The 21,368-nt window shown below is 30.9% G+C and overlaps 1 pseudogene; it reads right to left on the reverse strand.

Annotated features, from left to right (window-relative positions):
* Positions 1-12,864: 12,864 nt before the first annotated feature.
* The window catches only part of LOC149558317 (sesquiterpene synthase Cad-like), a 53,586-nt pseudogene continuing 45,082 nt past the window's right edge, over positions 12,865-21,368 (reverse strand).

Consider the following 21,368-nt stretch of genomic DNA (forward strand, 5'->3'; position numbering starts at 1 on the left):
CTTAATAAATTTTTACCCCTATTTTTGCAAAAATCTAGAGGTAACAAAGTTTTGTGAAAAAAATACACAAATAAGGCTTAAAATTCTACAATTCTTATGGATTGCCTGCTTTGACAAAAATAAATTGATAAATTATGCATTAGAAGTTGATCAAGAATAATAATAGAAAACCTAAAAATGGGTAGATATGATTAGTTAGAGTTATGAATACCAACAACTATTATGGACTAAATGATTAGAGTCTGTCTATATATGCCTATTGTGACACCTCATAACAAGGTTTCCCAACTAAACTTCAATGGTGTATGTGACATATCAACTAGGTCTTGACAAAATTAGTTAAATTGCTGAAATGTGATTATGAGATATTGGAAACAAATAAGTCTAGTTATAGTAAAAATTTATAGCTTCTTTACCAATCATAATAAATGATGATAAGAAAAAAGATAAGAATTTTTCTTCATTAATTATACAAAGGTGATAGCATAAGTCAAAGCTAAAAAACCCTACTAACATTATAAAAAAAATCAAATAAAAAAACTAAGCAAAGGATCTGCTCCTCTTCTACCAAGCCTAATAAGATAAAGAATCATACACAACTTATAGAGATAATGACCTAATGGTTTCATCTCTATGTAATCAGCAAGAGGGTTTGCCTCTTTACATTTCCTAGCCCTCTACACCAATATTAGCAAGAGATAAACAAAAAATAAAGCAAACATACTAGATCAAATAACAAAACTCATAGTTTTATGATGTAAACATAGATTACAAATGTGAAATAAATGTTTGTTTATGTAACAAATAGTTTTAGAAACATAGGTATGGCTTTGATCAAGGTTCAAAAATTGATCTCACCTAATAATGATGTTGATATACAAGATACATTTCACTCATTGATACATCAAAACTAGTGAAGCCAAGATCAATGTCAAATATACTATTGTTTGGCAATCAAAAGCTCATCTCAAATTGAGCCCTCCAGTGCCCTTATCTCCAAGGTGAAACACCCAAAATCTAGTGTCTATGTTGTATAGCTGTATTTAAAAATATATACAATATACAAATTAAATAATAATAAATAAAATTATGTGTGCTCTTATGTCACTAATATGAGCTATTTATTATTACAATGGGAAAATAACATACAAACTAGGGTATTTCCCACAGTGACGATTTTGTGTGCATTACTCAAAAATGGTTTAATACACCATGCCAATTAAACTGGTACTAAAATGAAAAAAACCAAATAACTAAAAAACTATACTTTAAATGACAATAAAGGTGTTGGAACATGTCAAATATTTTAGTTATGATATCTGACATGGGTCAATAATCTTCTGTGAGATCTTTTCTTTCAATGGTAGCACTTTTCTTTTGGAAAAATATGGGTCAACAAAGTTATCAATTTAAATCACTGAGTAGGAGATGAAGCACCCGCTTAAGATTTTTGACATGGTTTTATAACCTATTGTGAACTCCTTAACTAATATGATAGTAATTTCTTAAACAGATTGTCTTCTTGAAAAAAAATAACGAGCTCAGCACAAGCACTCCCCTCAAAAAATCAGCTAGACTAAAATCATAAAGAAAAAAGGAAAGCCACATAATCTTTTTAATTGATAACTGGTTGCAATTTACAGAATAGACACCCTTACCCATTCTGTCCATCTCTTTATATTCCTCATTCAACACATTTGCATCTCACCAAAAAAGGAAAAAGGCAATATAGTATTACAACTAAAACCTACTTTAAGCATAATGGGGAGATAGCTAAAGCATCAGATACATTTAATTTTTTTAAGACAAGGGCTCTTAGAATTTCCATTCATTGATAACAATTACCTTAGAAAAAATCAAGTCTATCTAATTCCTTCCAAATAACAGTGAAATTTTTCTATTTAAGAGTAATAATACTTGAACTCATAACTATTCTCAATTTTCGGAAGAACCCCAAACTCATGCTTGATTCCTTAATCAAAACCTCCTTACACTGATTGGCAACCTGAAACCACAAAAGCATCGATGTGTATTTCAATTGAAACACCCGAATCAGAAACTGAAAAGTGGATTTAAAAGAAACTATTCAAATCATTGCTTATTCAATCAACACGATCTCTTTGTTGGAAGTTAATGGCAAAGGATCAGTGTTGAGATGTTGAGAAGACTGCACTAGAATGAAGTCTTCAAGATGATGAGCTTCTCCAATAAACTCTGAAGCCTTGTATTTGCCAAGTCGAATCTAAAGAGTTGTCAGTGCCCTCGACCAAACAATTGGGTCTAGCATGTTTGAATGTCAGAATGGTGGAGGTAGGTTTTGAGACTGGAGACTTCCAATGATATCAACATTTCAAATCCAAGATCATCAAGTCCATTCACCCTCCACGTCCCACTCACATCTATGGACACTAATTTACTAGATCAAGTTCGATAAAAGTAGGGCTTCATCTATTTTATTGCAAATGTATTATTAGAGGATGGATACCCTACATTTTCTAAATACAATTTCAAATTTTGGCATGCCTTTTCTCATACTTCCATGTCCACACATACAATTGCATTCGCATAGGGTTTGAAAAGACTTTCCACAGTTTACTTTGGGTATCTACAAATTAGAAGGAATTGAAAATGAAAATGGAAAAGTTAAATGTAATTAGGGTATCACACTTTATAACATCAACAGATGCAAAAATGACATTTTTGGGTCATAATTTAAGATAAAAAATAAATTGTAAAAAATATGCATAGAAATATATTTAAATTTAAATATTAAATTTATTAATTATTATAAATTTAAAATAGATATCTATTAGAAAGCTTCTAAATTAATATTAAATAATTTTATAAAGAAAATATATATCGATTAGAAAGTTTCTAAATTTAAAAAGATTTTCTTTGTATTCTTAGACTTGTTTCTAAATTGTTTAATTAAAAAAATATAAATATTATCAAATAATTTTATAAAGAAAAAATATATATCTATTAGAAAGTTTCTAAATTAAAACTGATTTTCTTTATATTCTTATACTTGTTTCTAAATAAAATTTGATTTGTTTATAAAATCAATTAATTATATATCTTTATTTTTTAATTATATAAATTTTTAATTTAGAAACCTATTTAAAAGAATATATATCAAATCAAAATCAATTTGGAAACTTTCTAATCTTGACATATTTTGTTTTCTTTATTTTTAAAATTGTTTACTATATAGCTTTATTTTGTTATTAAAATTTGTTTCCAATTTTATTTAGTTATGAATATAAATTATTGTTTTAATATTTTATTATTGTTATTGATGAAATTTAAATTTTATTTAGGAAACATAGTGAGATTTCTTTCTATCTTTTTATAATTCATTGTTCATTTAAAATAAAAAAATTTTGTTATAAAAAAGTTATATTAATTGAATTTAAAATGATATTTCTATAAATTATCTTATACATTTACAAAATAGAATATCATATCTATTTTAAAATATGTAGTAGTATTTAGTGTTCAATTTGAACATTTTTAGGTACACATAACACATCTTTGATTAATTTTGAATTTTTTAAGAAAATAAATATACTTTATATATTTAAAAAAAAATAGTATCATAAATAGTTTAATTTGTGTAAATTGTATTATCAATTGTAATGGTTATCCAATATATTATTATGATTAATATTTATTATATGACATTTCTATATTAAATTATTAATAAATAGTAAACTATTGAGAAATGCAATAATCATCCATGAATGTGTAAAGGAAAGTATATGATTGCAAAATGCTTAGATGAATTTTGTAACCTTCTAACAAGAATAGTTACATTTAGAGATATTAACAAATAGTGGTTGGATTATTCACACAATAAGTATTGGCTAACAAGCATTATTGATGAAACATAACTTCTAAGTACATATAATTCTATGATATTATTAAATGTTTGTATAAATGAGTAATAATTATTTATTAGTTATTTTTATTCATCTACTTAATTATTTAATTGTTATTTTATCAGATGATCAAATTAGTTATTTATACTTCTTATGTAGAAAAAAATGGTAGAATTTGATTAACTTTAGTCATATAGCTAAATGTTTTAGTCATGTAGTCATTTATTTTTCAAATGTTGAATCCTAATAGCAATAACCCATTTTTATGCACCTCCATAATGTTAATTATAATTACAAAGGGCTTAGATAAATTTCACAACCTTCTAACAAGAATAGTTACCATTTAGAGACATTGTCAAATAGTGATTGGATTGTTCATGTAGTAAGCTTCTTAGTGAACAAACATTATTGGTGAAATGCAACTTCTAAGTATATAAGTCTAAGATATTAAATTAAATATTAGTATAAATGAGTAATAATAACTCATTTAGCCCATTTTACTAAGGTGACTAATAAGTTTATAAGTATAATTCATTAGAATGTATTAATACGAGAAAAAATCCATTGATCATTTGTTTTGTCGTTTGGGAGACTAATGATTAATGACCGATTGTTTAGTCATTTATTTAGTCACTTAACTTTGTCTAACCTTATGATTTTACTCGACAATCAAATTGGTCATTTATTTAGTCACTTATAAAGTACAAAATATTACTAGAATCTGATCACTTTTATTCACGTAACTAATTTTTTCAGTCTTGTGACTAATAGTTTTAGTCACGTAGTCATTTATTTTTGCAAATTCTACTAGTGGAAGGAGAGATTGATCTATTACAGATGGATGATTCCAAGAAATGTTTTAGGAGACAAAATCAATAAGAGATATCTTCATTTTAAAAAAGAAGAAATTTGTAGGGTAATTATAGCCAAGGATGTAGAGGGGATTGTAGGCACTTCACAAAATGTAGCTTTTGTTAAAAATGTAAGAGAGTTACTGAGAGGGGAGGGGTGAATCAGTTGCCACAAAAACAAATCCTTTTCCCTTAGATGTCAATATAAAATGTCACTAGTCATGCAATACTAAATAGCTTGGTTCACACTATAATATTACTGATGCTCAGTTAACAAAGCAATATTAAGATTATTAATTTGTTTTAACCTTTAGTAACTTAGTTGTAGAAACATTAACCATAAGAAAATAACATGAACACAAATGACACACATATTTAATGTGGAAACCCAATTTGGGAAAAACCACCTTGCAACTAGTCACAATAATTTTCACTCTTCCAAATTGAGCCCTATTAGGAGCCAACCCTGTTAAAGGTTACAAAATGTACTATTAAGTATGACCCAATTAGAAGATTTAGACCACCCTATTAGGATTAGCCTTGTTAGAGGTCTTTAAATATTTCAATCATGAAATGTCACCTTATTAGAGGATTTACAAATGGTTGTTGAATCGACTATGTTAAGAGATTTCTTTACTGTTACAATGGCTAGAAAGCAACAACAATTTGACTTGATTTGTGAAGCATTCCTTTTCAAATTTAGATCTTTGTTCTAGCTTGACCTCTAGATCATTCCTGATCAAATGTTTCTTTGCAAATTATCTTTCACACTATCCTACTCTGCCTTTTGCCTTCACTCACATTTCCATCTTTTTCATATTCCACTTGTACATCTTATCTTCACAACTTGACCTTTCTTAAATGTCATAAGATTAGAAAAGTTAGATGAATACCCTTTCAAAACAATCAAGAAATACACAAATAGTTGACCTCAAATAATAAAATATTAGTCAATTACATTCTGTTGTCACTCGGTCGATACTAGGATTGAATGCCTAGTTGACACTGTGACTTCTCATTACTCGACCATTCGGTCAATACTGATCTCCTTTGATGCCTGACCACTTGGTTAATATTGCAAGAAGGAATCCTTTCATTAACCAACTTCTTGACTAATACAAGAAAGTATTCATTATTCAATTTCTTGATTAATATTGATATATACAAAGTTAACACTACAAACTCTATATTGCTTAGTTAATACTAAAATTTGTGTAAACATCAATGACAATATACAATTGATGAATTATTTCCAATATTTTTAGTTATAGTTTCTGGCTTGAAGTTTGAGTATACCAATCTGATAACTCAAAAAATTAATTAGCTATCAATATGCTTTATTTGTATATGTGTCACTCCTCCACTATCTCCACTCATGTGTAAATATTATCATATGTATTACCCTTTGAATGAAGGAATGTATTTCCAATTTGTAGAAAATGGTATTCTTGATCATGGATTTATGAGTGAGTTTTTATCTATAGAAGTTATAGAGAATATGTTTGAATGTTGAATTGTATTCAATCATACAAAAATGGAGAATCAAAGTAGTCTTAAACAAAGCTTGATGAAGTTGAAGTCTTCTTAGAGTCTAGTTACAACATATCATTAAAAGAGGAAATATAGGGACTGTTTTGTTTGCAAGAGACACTATTATAGATGATTTTTATGTTACCAATGATGTAAACTACATTCTATTCTCTTGGAAAATTGACAATTTTTGGAGTTACGTAACGTTTGTATGATAAATTGGTTAAGTATGGATGAACAAGATACTAAGTCAATTTCTAGATCAGTTCAGGAAGATCCTAAAGCATTTTGTATTGCACACTCAAGGAATAATTATAGAGGTAATATTGTATATGCCCTATGATCTTAGGTTATAATGTTGTATTATATGAAGCTTATGTAAATTTGTGTATTGGGTTGATAAAGAACTACTTTGAGAAATGATAAAGACTTCACATATACTTTTTATTGAGGTTAGCATCAAGATTTGGATAGTGAATTGTATATCATTTTACATATTACCTAATTTATTGTTGAAGCCAACTTGAAAAAGTTTTATTCTTGAGATAGGGTATATGCAATCATTCTTTTGAGTAGTTTCATAAGCGATGGATAGAGAGAACTTTATGATGTATTGCTGACTTTTTGAATGTTCAAAGAGGCATAATATTAAGGTCAAGTTGATAATATTGCACTTACATGGAACTTTTCAAGCATATATGATGTTATCTTTCAGTTTCAATTTTGGATTATAGTCCATTTTTGGGTTGTAGACCACTTCTTTTGTATTTAAGTACCATGTTCTAGGCTATAAGCCTAAATACTTATGCATTCACTTTTTTAGTATCTAAATATTTAACATGGTGATTACTACCATGGAGTAATTATTGTGGGTACCATCCCCACCATGGTTTTTTACCTTAACCATATTTCCATGCAAAAATCATGATATCATGAGTTTATGGATTTTTACTTTGTTGTGTTGAAATTTACTCTTCATTATGGTTTTACAATCATTTAAACTTAATTGACAAGTTCAGAACACTGATTCACCCCCCCTCTAAGTGTTCCTCAATTCTAACATGTTAATGGTTGTACCAGTTGGACTTCAAGTGGGAGATTGTTGGGTATATGAAGCTCAATGGTCACATGATCATTCACCTTCTCCCTTTTCAACATTTGATGTTTGTATATGTTTCTATAAATGGTTGTGTATATGTCATGGATAGTATTGAACTGGTTAGAACTTCAATAACAGATTTCCCTCCTTTAAGAGTAGATGTGGCCAAGATTGGTGAACCAAAATAATTTGATGTGTAATGTGTTCCTTATAATTTTATTGCAGTCTTAAATATGTTTATTAAGTTTATCTACTTGATTAAAACTTAAACTTATAATTGCATCATTGTAACATATAGTTTTACAATTTTATTCTTGACATTTTTAATAAAAAATGAAAAAATGATATTTATTTATACAACAACATATAAGAATATGTATTTTCATACCAAATACTTTCCATACCATTAGATTATCATTAAAGATTAAGAAATGCACAAGCATTTTCAAGTTGTGCCATTTCATTTTTTAACCATATAATCTAGACAATAATTATCATTTGATATTTATCTATGAAACAATATATTATAGTAATAATGTATAATGTCAAATATAAACACTCTATCTCTTTACATGGATTTTAAAAAATATTTTCAAAAAATGACTTCCAATTTTGAAAAGTATTATAAAAAAACAATTACTAATATTGAAACTACTTGAAACAACTCCAAATATGTTAAGATCATATGCTCATTTAATAACAATTCTTGTAGTTCAAGACTTGACAAAATAAGGTCAACATAAGAATGTTTAACCATATCACTTCATAAATTTGTAGTTGTAAGAGGGCACTATTTATCATCTCTTCTATATATGTATATGTAAAAAAATAAATTTATTTTATTTGAAAAGTTGCATGTTTATACAATAATATATAAAACTATCATTTATATGGAAGTTTTTACATTTTTTATTTTTATAAATCTCAATACATATTAAGTTAAATATAATAATTTTTGATAATGTTATCAAGTTTAATAGCCCACCTCAAGAGTGGGTAGATAGTTCACCCATAGTATGGGGAGAAGAATAAGAGGTTGTAATACACTTTTTCCTATAGTGTTAGATGACTGTCTATCCAATGCTATCAATAGGATCCCTACCACTAGAGGGAAAAATCATGAAACTCTATTTGAAAATGATCAAAACAAGGGGAAGATTGTTGAGAAAGTTTTACATCATCAACTAAAGATTAGAGTGAAGCATAAGAAATATATAGAGATAGGTCCATGCAAACATACGTGGCTACACCAGTATGTGTATAACTGATGATCCTCACATCACCCAAATTTGTATCCAAAGATTCATCTAGGAGGGAGTCATCATTTGTTGGAATTGAAGAGAGTAAATGAGAGGAGGGGTGAATCAGTTACTAGAAAAATAATTCCCTATCCCTAGATGTCAAATCAAACTTTTCACTGATAAAGAAATACTTTATCTAGCTTGGTTAAAACTAAGTTCTTGTTGTGACTTGGTTAACAAAGTAGTCTTGTGATAATTAATCTATTTTAACCTTTAGTAACTTAGTTGCAAAAACATAAAGCATATAGAAAATACACTAGTTGATAGACAATACAAAAGAATCAATTACGATAATTGCCACCATCTTTCATATACTAGAAAAAATAAAAAAATTTAAAAAGTCAATTTTGACTAGTTATTGTAATATGCCAACAAATAGTTTTTAAAACCTTGGGCCTTCTTCCCACTCAAATGTTACCTTATAGATCTTTACTTACCAATACCCAGGAAAGAATGAATTGTCTCACAATGCACATTTCAAACTCTAATCTAGCTTGTGTACCTCAACAATATTAGTAATGCCTACTTCTCTACAATGAATTGTCTTACAATGCACATTTCAAACTCTAATCTAACTTGTGTACCTCAACAATATTAGTAATGCCTAGTTCTTTACATGGCTACAATAAATTAATATGGGCCAAACTCAACCTTGGCCAACCAGAAAAAGAAAAATCTAGCGTGGTGCTCCTAGACTTCATAATTGCTAACATCAAAAATATAACTTGCACTTCTATAAGCTCATTTGTCTATCATAGCAACTTCACACATCCTCCAGTTTGATGATCTCAAATGCAAATGCACATGTGTAGGGGATTTCAACACACACCAAAATCCTTCCATACTTAACCATATTTCCTTACATAATAAGCATGCCAATCTCCTCCATACAGTTGTTATCTTAGGTGGCAAACTATATCACTTTTCACTTGCCATATGCTACTTTCATACCATATGATACAAAATGGTAAAAGCAACTCGATGTTATTGAGCTATGACATACATGTCTTGAAGTAAGAAAAGTAAGAAATATTAAAAGAAACATATGCTTAGATATTCTATTAATCTTTTATTTTGATGATAGAGCATTGAATATGATGTAAAATGTTGATGCTTAAAAACTTACTCACAATTTATCTAAAAGAATTACATGAATCCATTTAATTATTGGAATTAAAGTAGAATTGACATTCATATATACTAAAATTGACAAATTCAAAAAACTCAAAATAAATTTAAAATTTGCAAATTCTAATTTTACCTCAAAACTAGAATAAATTCTCCATCAATAACTATGTCCCCACCAACAATAGCCTCCCCTGAAAACCTGGAATAGAAAAATGAATTTCAAATTGTACTAAAACTCTATTTTATAAAATTTTCAAAGTTCACAATTGCAACCAATATACCTATTAGCTGAAAAGAAAGGCCCTGGCTAATCTTCAGACAAAATGCACCAAAGATAAACACTTGGATCTAATTTTTTTCAGATTCACAATTTTCTCAAAAAAATTGTTATTTTGGATCAAAAAATATACATGAAGATCAAATACTAAAAATTTCAAAAAATTCATTGTGTTTTAGTTTCTTAAAATTTAATCAATGATGCAATTTGTAGAGAGGATAGACGGGTCCAAAAAGGCGAAAAAGTGCTTGCTTCTCTCGAACATGGGATTTTAGCAGGAGAATTCACATTTGGTCAGGGATTCTATAAATAGAGATTTCACATTTTGTCAAGGATTTTGCAGTAGATTTCTTACATTTTCTCCAACCAGGCTTTCGCTGTTTCCTATGACTACTATTTCTATCCGCTTGCATTTACTTGAAAATCTCACTACCTGCATTTGCATGCATATTCCATGATTATGTGTGCATTTGTGTTACTGTAGGATTTCAAAAAAAATTTAGAAGATTTTTTCCGCATTTTTCTTACAGGCGAACTGCAAGAATGTATCCCAAATGCATATCTCTGGAATTAAAAAAATAGATAGCAATAAAGCCCTAATTTCTAGCATTTACGTTTTAAGTTATTATGACCGCAGTTGGGATGCAGTTCTTCTCTCCGCAGTGAGGATTTTGTTGGTCTCCCATCGCTCCTCCTACTGTTTCTATTATTTTTGGTTGACTTTTGATGAGGAGATAACAAAAACAAAGCCTATAATAGGCTCAATATTGGATGGAAAGAAGAATCTGAAAAAGACTTCAGGGAAAACACCAAATATGAACAACACCTTACAGATTACATGTGTTCATTCATGGCAAGCACATAAGGATGCTGCCTTACCAAACACATGTTTCTTCAAACTGTAGCCCATTCCTATAAATGGCCATGAATGAACACATGTAACCTGTGAGGTGCTATTCATATTTGGTGTTTTCCCTGAAGTCTTTTTCAATTTCTTCTTTCCATCCAATATTGAGCCTATTATAGGCTTTGTCTTTGTTATCTCATCATCAGCCTTCTTCTAGTGGAGATCAAAAGTGATACTTGAATTTGGCCATCTCCTCTTTGAGGGTGGAGGGAGAAGAAGAAAAAGAGAAGAATAAAAAGAAAAAGAGAAGAAGAAGAAGAAAAAAAAAAGAGAAGAAGAAGAAGAAAATGATGTTGTTGATGCCACCTTTGAACCCTATTGGTGTATGGGGTTCTAATAACCATCATGATCCATCTCCCTCTACTGACACTACTTTAGACAGTTTATATTTTTTTAGATGAGTAATTATTAGCTTTCCAACTTATATAAACTCTAGAAGAAAAAAAAAATTCAATAAAAAACAAAATTCATTTCTATATTCTCTCATTTTTATACCAAACATTAACTTTCTATATTCTCTCATTTTTATACTAAACATTCTCTATCACAATTTTTATTTACTTATAGTGGCTCATATTGTGAATATTAAAGGCAGTGGCTACAATGCTAAGAATTGAGGAATCATGTCGTCATTTGGAAAGCACATGAAAGGGATTTATACAATTTCTGAAATATAGAAACTAATTTAGTAGTTTAGTAATTTAATAGGTAGGTTTTGAATATACTGATGTGTAGTTTGTGTTAGATAATGGCATAAAAACAAATCAAGAGTACCAAAAACGTACGCAAACACTTGTGTCCTCAATCCATCAATCCAAAATTCATCTGCAACCGTGAGACAAACACATGGTTCATATGCTTTTTTATTCAATCACAAAGCTTACGCTTCCCCAAAGCTCTTTATAAAATGAAGAACCACCAATCATGGATGAGATGCCTACAGAAAAGGACTGAAATGAACATGTTGATATGTGGTGCATGTTGGATATATCTAAATGCAATTTTATCACACAAGAAAATGCTAGAGGGAGTAAATAAATAAACAAAACCATCCATTTCAATGGCTCACATAGCTTGGCTAAGCATAACAACTAATATACACTAAATAAACTATAAGGACAATTGTGTCTATAATCCCTTGTTAGCCCATTTGGCACTCAATAATAATAAAAATTGTGTTTTCACAAACACACAAGTATCCTAACATTGTAAAATTAGTTGCATGAAATAATGAAATGATTAACTTAATCTATTAGTCAAAAATTAATTCAATATATATTTTTCTAAATCTTACATACTAATTTTTTTGTTCTATACTTCGTGTGTATACATGTGTGTGCATATATGGGTGTGTCATAATGCTAATATGTGCGAATGAAAAAGAAGACATTCACAATATTTGAAACATACCAATTAATACTGATTTAATTTGTCCAATGTTGCAAGTAGATCAATTGCAAAACTTAAAAAATTGGAGGTCAATAATTCAAGAGGAGGAACTATTTTTTTGGAGTAAATGAAAGGACAAAATAATCACCAAACAAATGTCCTCCCTGAAAAAATAATAGATCTCTTTGATAATTATCAAATCATTCTTGATATAACTTAAGATCCATTACAAAATATTCCATTAATTTATAAAATATCAATTCCAGTATTTGAAATACAATGTGAACTACACCTTATCATATCTAAAAGCTTATCTTTGTGCATCTACATGTACAAATATAAGCATATACATATTTGTTCCATAAAAATTCTACTATTACTAGTTCCTCATATATGTGAGGAACCTCCAAGGATGCTATAAGCTCTAAGAACATGTCTATTTCTCTAACTACTTAGGATCTCAAAACCAACAATTCATAATGTCACGTGTCATTAATATTTTCACATACTTATTTCATTCAAAAGAAAATTTATAGGATTGATCAGGATTTTCATTATGTGATCTTTTGTATCTTTGATTGAATTTGAAAATCCATCAATGTCTTTCCATAGTAAGCCAACCCATATGTAGATGCCATCAAAATACACCCTTTTGCAACAATTTGGTATGTCTTCCTCATAAAACAAAAAGTCTTTGTTTAATTCTTCATTGTGACTTAGTGAGAATGTGTCCATGCTCTAAAGCTTGCTTCATTGTGGTTCCAAGGTTATCTTTGATATGAAAATCTAGCCAAGAAACATTCTCTCCATGATCTTGTTCTTCCTTCAAAAGAAAATGTGCTCATTAGAACAAGGATACCTAAGCCTTATTTACTAAAATTATATATTTAGTAGATAATAAAATAGGTTAAGCTATGTTTGGTCAATAAATAATTAAAAATCTTTGCAATCATCAATTATCGACAACATATTGCTATGTCGTGGTCAAATTTACTAATCCTTTCCAAAATATCATAGGAAGATATGTGTTAATTAAAAGCATTAGATACAATGTGATAACAGGTATAAATGAAGTGATTATGCCATTCTTCAAATATTCATCCAAAGGAGGGTGATAGTCATTTGCAATCCATTTTGCATCTTTCCATTGTGCCAAAATAAGAGTTGTCCACTGTGATAGTTCATATATATTAAATATATTTTAAGATTTAAAATTATTTTGTATAAAAAACATAAGATATTTATTTATATATTTGAAAATCAAATGTTTGATAGATAAATTTTACATGTGGCTTACATATTCTTGCATCCACTCGGGTCCGCGTAGACCATGTATTTTTTCTACTTCACCAACTAACTCCATGTATGTTTTATGACAAAATTGTAAACTAATCTGCATGTAGTGAGGAAAATGGTCCATCATAGACATGTCCAACTAGGTGGCATGAAATAAAAGTAAACTAATTCATTTTTTAAAAATAAAAGTGATAATCAAATAATATTTATTATCAATCTTTAACAGAAAATACTATACTTACTTTATCAAAGCTGTTTTAAAATGTACAAGCTCATCAATGGTTCCATAAGTATCAAAAATATCATCCACAACAATAATGGCCACACCCAATTTAGCATATCCAACTCTAGTTAGAAAAAAATCAAGTTCAAACAATCCACATGCATGCATATGCAAAATAATATTCCACACGTCGATGTAGAAAAAAGTTAAGTTGCTTTACACTTGCTTGGCTCCACCATCTACACATCATACACCATACTTAGTCATTCTAATATAGTTAATATTAAAAAGAATAAAAATGATATAGTAAACTATTTTATTTGGTTAACACAATTTGAATTTATAGATATATTACTTGGATATAATTTTCAGTTCCATCTGATGTTGAGCTTGTATAATGTTGAAATCCAATGTTGTTGCTTCCAAAATATTTTGAGAAATCTCATTTGACATCCTGAAAGAAAGAATCATGGTTAGTAAGACAAAGTTAGTTTGGTGTTTGCTAAGTTCACACTTAAAATGATAGCTTTCTAGATAATAAAATGTGTTAGCTAAAGTTAGAATATATTATATTTGATCTCTCAATAATCCATGAAGAGTTCAACACTCGTGGTCACTCTTCAATGCTAGTGGTTCCATGTTCAACACAGTGGCTTTGAAATGTGGTGTAAAGGATTTGATAGATTGAAACTTTTCAAAAACTCTCGTGGAAATTCTGAAGTCAACTCATGTAAAAGTTAAAAGAAAGCATAACTAATAATATATGGTGTTGTCAACAATCAATGTGAAATTGTGGATGGTGTAGGATTTATGAGGTGTCATTGTAATTGAATGAGAATGATTAAGAGATAAGTCATGAGTCAATTTTTTTTTCCAATAGGTCACTATCTTTTGAAAACTTCTAAGGAATGTGTTTTATTCTTTAATTATCTTTATAAAAGATGTGTTTTAGTTTATTATATAGTTGTAGGTCATTATATATGTATATATTTAATAATCTTAAACAATTTATTTGGCCTTAAAGGTGTAAACATATGATAATTAAATTTTTTTATTGGAAATACCAAGTCTTGAACATTAAACAGATTAATAGGTGTATAAACTAGTTTTTTTTAATCTTAAGAAAGAGACACATGTGAATGCCAAACAACTTCATCCTTCTTATTTTTATTAGAAACTTATTATTAATATCTAAACCATAATTTGCATCATCATTTTGCATGATTTAATTGTGAGAGACAACTCCTTGCTACCAAGACTTCTTCCTTATCCCTTTATCTTTAAAGAAAGAGTTGTGTTCTACACTCCTCCTAATATACTACAAAGCAACATGTAATTGAAAATTTTAATGCCTATATTTTAATTGAATGCATATAATATAACACGTGTCTTCATGATATCCTAGCCATCTTCCTAAAAAAATTGCTTCTAACAATCGCTTAAACAACTTCATCTACACACAAATTTTTTTATGCATTGCATAAATAAAATCTATTGTTGTTATTTCTAAAGATATTTACCTCTAGAATACACCTTCTAGGTAGGCTTTCTTGTGGATGGTATCTATTGTTTGCTAAGGCACATTTTATTGCTTGGGGTTATTGTTAACTCCTTTGGCATGAATTGGCATCAATGTCAAACACAACATGGTTTGATAAAATTTGTTTACATTATTACTTTATTTCAAAAAAGAAACTATGATACATGGGTATATATCTTGTTTGTCATGATTGCATTGAAGGTATACTCATCTTATCATACCTTGGTTGTATTCCTCTTGACTTTTAAAATCAAGGTTTTGGTTCAGTTTGATAGTATTAAAACCATGACCATTCTTCTACGACAATGAGATTCAAATTGTTATGATATGATTAGCAAAATTTAGATTGGTTCATAAATTTGTAAGAATATTGATATTTCTTTGACACTTGTGGAAATATTAACATTGATCACTCATTTACTATAGTGTCAAATTGACATTTTTCTCATGGTGCATTAGCACTATTATGTTTAATCTTTGAAAATAAATCCTATACAAAGACAAAGATGAACATGGTTATTTTACCCCATGGTATTACATCTTTGCAAATTCTTTAAATTAGAAAGGGAAATTGATTCCAATTGGCATGCTCTAAGGTGAATAAAGTGATGAAAGATAATAAAGGCTTCTTGAGTCTAATTCATAGTTCATTTTTAACTTTAGAGGATTTGAAGCCCTTTCTTAGGCTAGGGGACTAATGGGGAAATTCCTTATAAAGCCACTTCTAGGCTTCTCACTAAGACCTTATCTAGGTCTTTCCTAAGGCCACCTTCTAGGCCCTCTAGGATTCCCTGTAGAGCCCTTCTACCTTAGGAGAATTAATTCTATTCCACTAACCCAAAGAATCTCACCACCAAGTTCACACTTGACAAGTCTCAAGTTGGTTTTATACACACAAAACCATTCAAAGTCTCTCCAACACCAAGACCAAAAATACCATGGATGGATGGGCTTTGATACATTTTATTTTCCACAATCTAGACTTGATTTTTTCCATTCAACCCTTTCATTCTACTCAATCTCTTTAGTTCTTATAAAATAGGGCTAGTAGGCTAGTAGCCCTAATTAGGCCTCCAAATCTAGTTTTTTGCCTAATAATTTGGAAACTGCCTTAAGAAACCAAGAACCTAACCATTGATGTAGATACCCTTTTGGGAGAATTCCAAGTTTTTACCAGTTTTATGTGCCCTAAGTGTCCATACAGTACTATGGCCAAATAACCCTAAAACCTTAAGGGTTTAAGGGATTTCAACATTCCAAACCTATTCTTGGCTAAGATGGGTTCTTCAACACTAGTTTCTTCTTCCACAGTGCCTTACATGCCCAACCAACATTATCCTTCCACTTCTACACTTCTATCAATCTATCCAACCATGTTTCATTCAATTTTTGTCTTACTTTCTCCAAGTTGGGTGCTTGCTTACTCGCCTAGGGCAAGATGCTAAAAATAGGAAACTCCATTCTTAGGCCTCCAAAATTTGTATTTACTATGTAAATAGGGTTCCATTTAATGTCTCAACAAGTTGTGATGGTCCCGTAGTGGGATTTTATGGAAGAGGAATTTAATTTCTCTAGCTTTGAGTAGACTAGTGAACGGGTCATAGAGGAACTTGATTTTACAAACCAACAAAAATTGAATCCAATGGATCTAACTAAATAGACAGAGAAAGTAAATTAATTAAACTAACTACCCATCCATAACAAAGATGCATTTCAATCCATTTAGGATGAAATACTTGAGTTGCAATCAAAACTATGATAAAATATAACAAGAATTCTCTTAGGTTTCTATTCAAAATCATCAAATGATCAACCAAAACTTTGATTAGTATCTAGATTACCCTATGTACTCTAACATATTGAGTTCTAACCACTGGAACTGATACATAACTACTTGTGGGCAATTTGCAACTTCTTATCAAAATGATGTCAATAACAACTTTACACTTTTGTGAATTTTTGCCTATTTCTAGACTTGGGCCACAAAACTAATACATCTTGGATAAATTAGTACATCTAAAAATTCTCCACATTTTTCCCCTCATCAATTTTGAGTCGTAAGTGTATATGAACAATGTTAGTATGCTAATAGAAACCAAATTTAAATAAAGATTCTACAAACTAAACAAAATTCATAAACTTCAAGATAGACTAAGATGAACTCTCAATTGAGAATATGAGCCATTAATGGACTCTCTCAATGAGAAGCTCTTTTGTTGAGTGGCTTTGTCTAAATAGATAGGATGTATGCTCAAGCTTATGCTTCAAAAAGGGCTTCAAATGGAGTTGGAATTTGGGTGTGAGTGTATGGTTTTGATGTAAAATGGATTCTTAAAATGGCATTATGACTTTACTTCATGGATTGTGTTATTTTTCAAAGGGGAAGGATCCAATTTATAGGCAAGAGGATTGAGGGATTGAGGGCTAAGATGCAAGGATGGGAAAAAGCTCATGGAGGGCTTAGATTGCATGAGAGGAGAGCACATGGATTATGCTTCCTTACAGCCAATCAGGGAGTGACACATGTCACAGGGTGAGAGGATGGAGCAAAGGGGAAGGATGAGTCAACAAAGGAGGCTCAAGGGATAAAATCTTCATAAAGACCCTCATAATGGCTTGTAAGAGCAATAAAAGGGCTTTGGAAGAGTCATTTATGGCCTAGTGGGCTTCATAAAGTTTTATGGTTGGGATATTTTGAGGGAGATGAGAGGAATTTCGACTTGGGCTTGATTAGGAAGGTTTTAAGCTTGCTTAGGCTTGTGCAAATGATTAGAGGATGGATTAGGATGGTTTAGGATTAGCTTAGGGATAGGCAAGTGGATGGCATTTAATGAGGGTGGGTGAAGGAGGAGATATTTGTTAACTTTGGCTTGGGTTAGTAAGTCTTAACCCATGTTTAGAGAGTGTGTCAAGGTTAGGAGGGGATTAGGATTAGGTTTAAAGACATCTTCTAGAAGAGTCTAGACTTTGGATGAGGATAAAGACTTTCTATAATTGTCTAGAATTTCCTAAGATGAGGATGAAGACTTTCTAGAAGAGTCTAGAACTTCTTATGATGAGGATAAATTAGATTTTTAGGAAATAAATAAAGTTTTATTTATTTCAAGGGTTTGGGTTGAGGAGATATTTATTAAAACTTTTTTAATAAACATGAGGATTAATATTTAATCTTAATTAAATATTTTGAGTTGGGATTAGGGGTAGGAAATGATGGGATTAGCCTTGAATCAAAATTAAAGAAGGATTAGAAGATTTTGGAAGAGGTTAGTGGTCTTAAGAAAATTGGCCAAGCTTTGGGCAAAAAATAATTTTTTTATTTATTTTGGGTTTTTTGGTCAATTTATTAATTAAATAATTAATAAATAAGGAAATAATGTTTAAATAAGATTTAAACATTTTTGGGAGGGATTCCTTAATTGAATATTTTTAATTAAGATAAAGGGATTTAATGGCATAAAAATAAATAAATAAATAAATTAATTAATTAATTAATAAATGATGATGTCATCAGAAATTTTTCAAAAGATAAAAATACTTTATTTTCTAAAGGTTTTTAGGTGTCTACATTTTGCCCCTCTTTGATGTGATGCCGCAAGTGGCATGGCATTAAGGATAAGAAAATAAGATGCCCAAGGCTAGAGCAGAAGAGGAGAGAATGGACTGTGAGATGCCCCCTCAAGAAGGCGGTAGGGAGAGAAAGCGAGGCTCAATGGCTTCTTGAAAAGTACAAGAATCTCAGATGAGCAAAGAAACTCAGATTGGCAAAGAGAAGGGGCTGAATTAGCTCAAACTCTCACTATGGGAGAATGATAAAGGAGAATCAGATGTACAAGAGGAAGCAAGCTTAAGACTTTAGGGAAGGTGGAGGATGAAGGAGTGGAGCGCTATAAAAAGGAATCTAGGATAGGGAGATGGATGAGGGGATTATAAAGCTGATGCAATAGGATTTCAAAGAGTCAAATGGGTGGAAGATGTGTTTTAGAGATCCCTAGGACTAGGATTGTGGATTTTGAAAGATGAGGCTTGGTGGATTGATTTAGATTGGTGGATCCCTAAGACTAGGATTGTGGATCCCTAAAGCTAAAAGTGAGGAGTGATTCAAAGAGATACTGATGCATAAGCTAGGGCAAGAGAGACGGATGTTGGATATGGATGGGGGATAATGGAGATGAAAGAAAACCATTGAAGCTTTTTGAGCAGGGGGATACTTCAAAGAGAAGTACCACCATGTAGTTGAGCACTAGATTTTCTATAGGACTGTTGGTTAATTGCCAAGGTTACCAAGAACATCAAGGCCTTTTCACCAACTGTCCAGAGCACTGACGAACTGACTCAAAACAAACATGCAAGGATTGCCCCAGTATCACACATGAATCCCAGAGGAAGCAGTGTGGAAATGACACTGGGTAACCCAGAAGCAGAAAAGAAAATAAGCAAAAGACCTGAACAAGACCTTACGCTCTGATTGCCCAATTCGTAGTATACCATGCTATGGAAGATCATGGCAACCTTGAGGAGGGAACAAGGAGATTGCTTGAAAAAGATATTTCAAGACCCAACAGGGAAGAGTCCAAATCAAAAAAAGCAAAAATCCAAAAGAGAACCGTTTGCCAATGAGATGGGTAGGAGGAGGTACTAACGGACCAAGATCAAACACGAGGAAAGCTATATCCTGCAAGGACCTATCGGAGAGCACCTAAGCTGGTGGATTTGGATGAGTGATGCATCTAGCAAGCTGAACTACGAAAGATAACACTTTGGTGATAGGAAATCTAGCTAAAGGATGCATTGGAATAGCTAACCAAGATGTGCGATGAGTGCAAGATGTTGATCAAGGACGAACTGACATGAACGCTAGATAGATACAATGGTACTAAGCTAAAGAGCATGTACAAGCTGATGGACCAAGATATGTTACAAAGGTACAAGTTTGTTCATGTTTTGGTTTTTGTGAGATGGAAATGTTTGTGAAGGATGGGATGTCTATAATAGGTGATAGGTGGATAGGTAGATGGTTTGCGAAAAGCTTAAGTGAAAATGGGATTTTGTGTGTGCACATGATAGTATACAAGCTAGGATACAAGATTATTTACAGGCTGGAATATGGTACAAACTTTAGACAAGATTTGGATATAAAAGGTATGGTACAAGATTTAAAAGGTATAATAAAAGCTTTGGTACAAGATTTTACAAGCTGAGGTACAAGATTTTACAAGCTGTACAAGAGGTATTTACAAGCTCCATTAGATTTTGGATATTTGGTTGGAACACCAAGGGAACAAGCAGGTGTTTTATGGGATGGTGGGTGAATGGATGAGGGATGGGATAGTGATAGATAATGGATTAGTCTTAGTACACAAGGTGCCTGAATTACCAAGTTTTCACCAAGGTACCTATCCAAGGCGCTTGAATTGCCAAGTTTTCACCATTGGACGCTTATTTCTCTTTACTATTTTTTTTTGTATTTTTCAAAAGCTGGGTATAGCAAGGATCTTCAAGCATAGAACTTCTTGAGATGAATGATGTTAGTAGGATCATTCAAGAGTTCTCCTTCCAGTGTAGATAGTTGATAGGCTCTAGAGCCAAAGGAAGCAGTGACAACATAAGGACCAAGCCATGTAGGTTCAAACTTGCCTTTCTTTTCTCGATCTGCTTGGACTTTCATGTTTTCCTTGAGGACCATGTCACCTGGCTGAAAGTGTCATGGAAGAACCTTTTTTTTGAAATTCCTTTTGAGATGAGTTTGATAGACTGTGAGATGATCATAGGCTTGTTGTCGCTTCTCGTCTAAGAGATCTAGCTGGGTGAGCCGAGCTACTCTGTATTCTTCATCTGATATTTACCCTTGCAAAGATATGCGCAAGGAGGGAAGTTCAACCTCTATAGGTAGTACCGCTTCAGCACCATAGACTAGGGAGTATGGAGTTGTGCCTATGGATGTACGAA

The sequence above is a fragment of the Cupressus sempervirens genome, chromosome 5 (assembly GCF_028749045.1).
Source record: "Cupressus sempervirens isolate cs-2001-9-10 chromosome 5, ASM2874904v1, whole genome shotgun sequence".
NCBI classification, from domain to species: domain Eukaryota; kingdom Viridiplantae; phylum Streptophyta; class Pinopsida; order Cupressales; family Cupressaceae; genus Cupressus; species Cupressus sempervirens.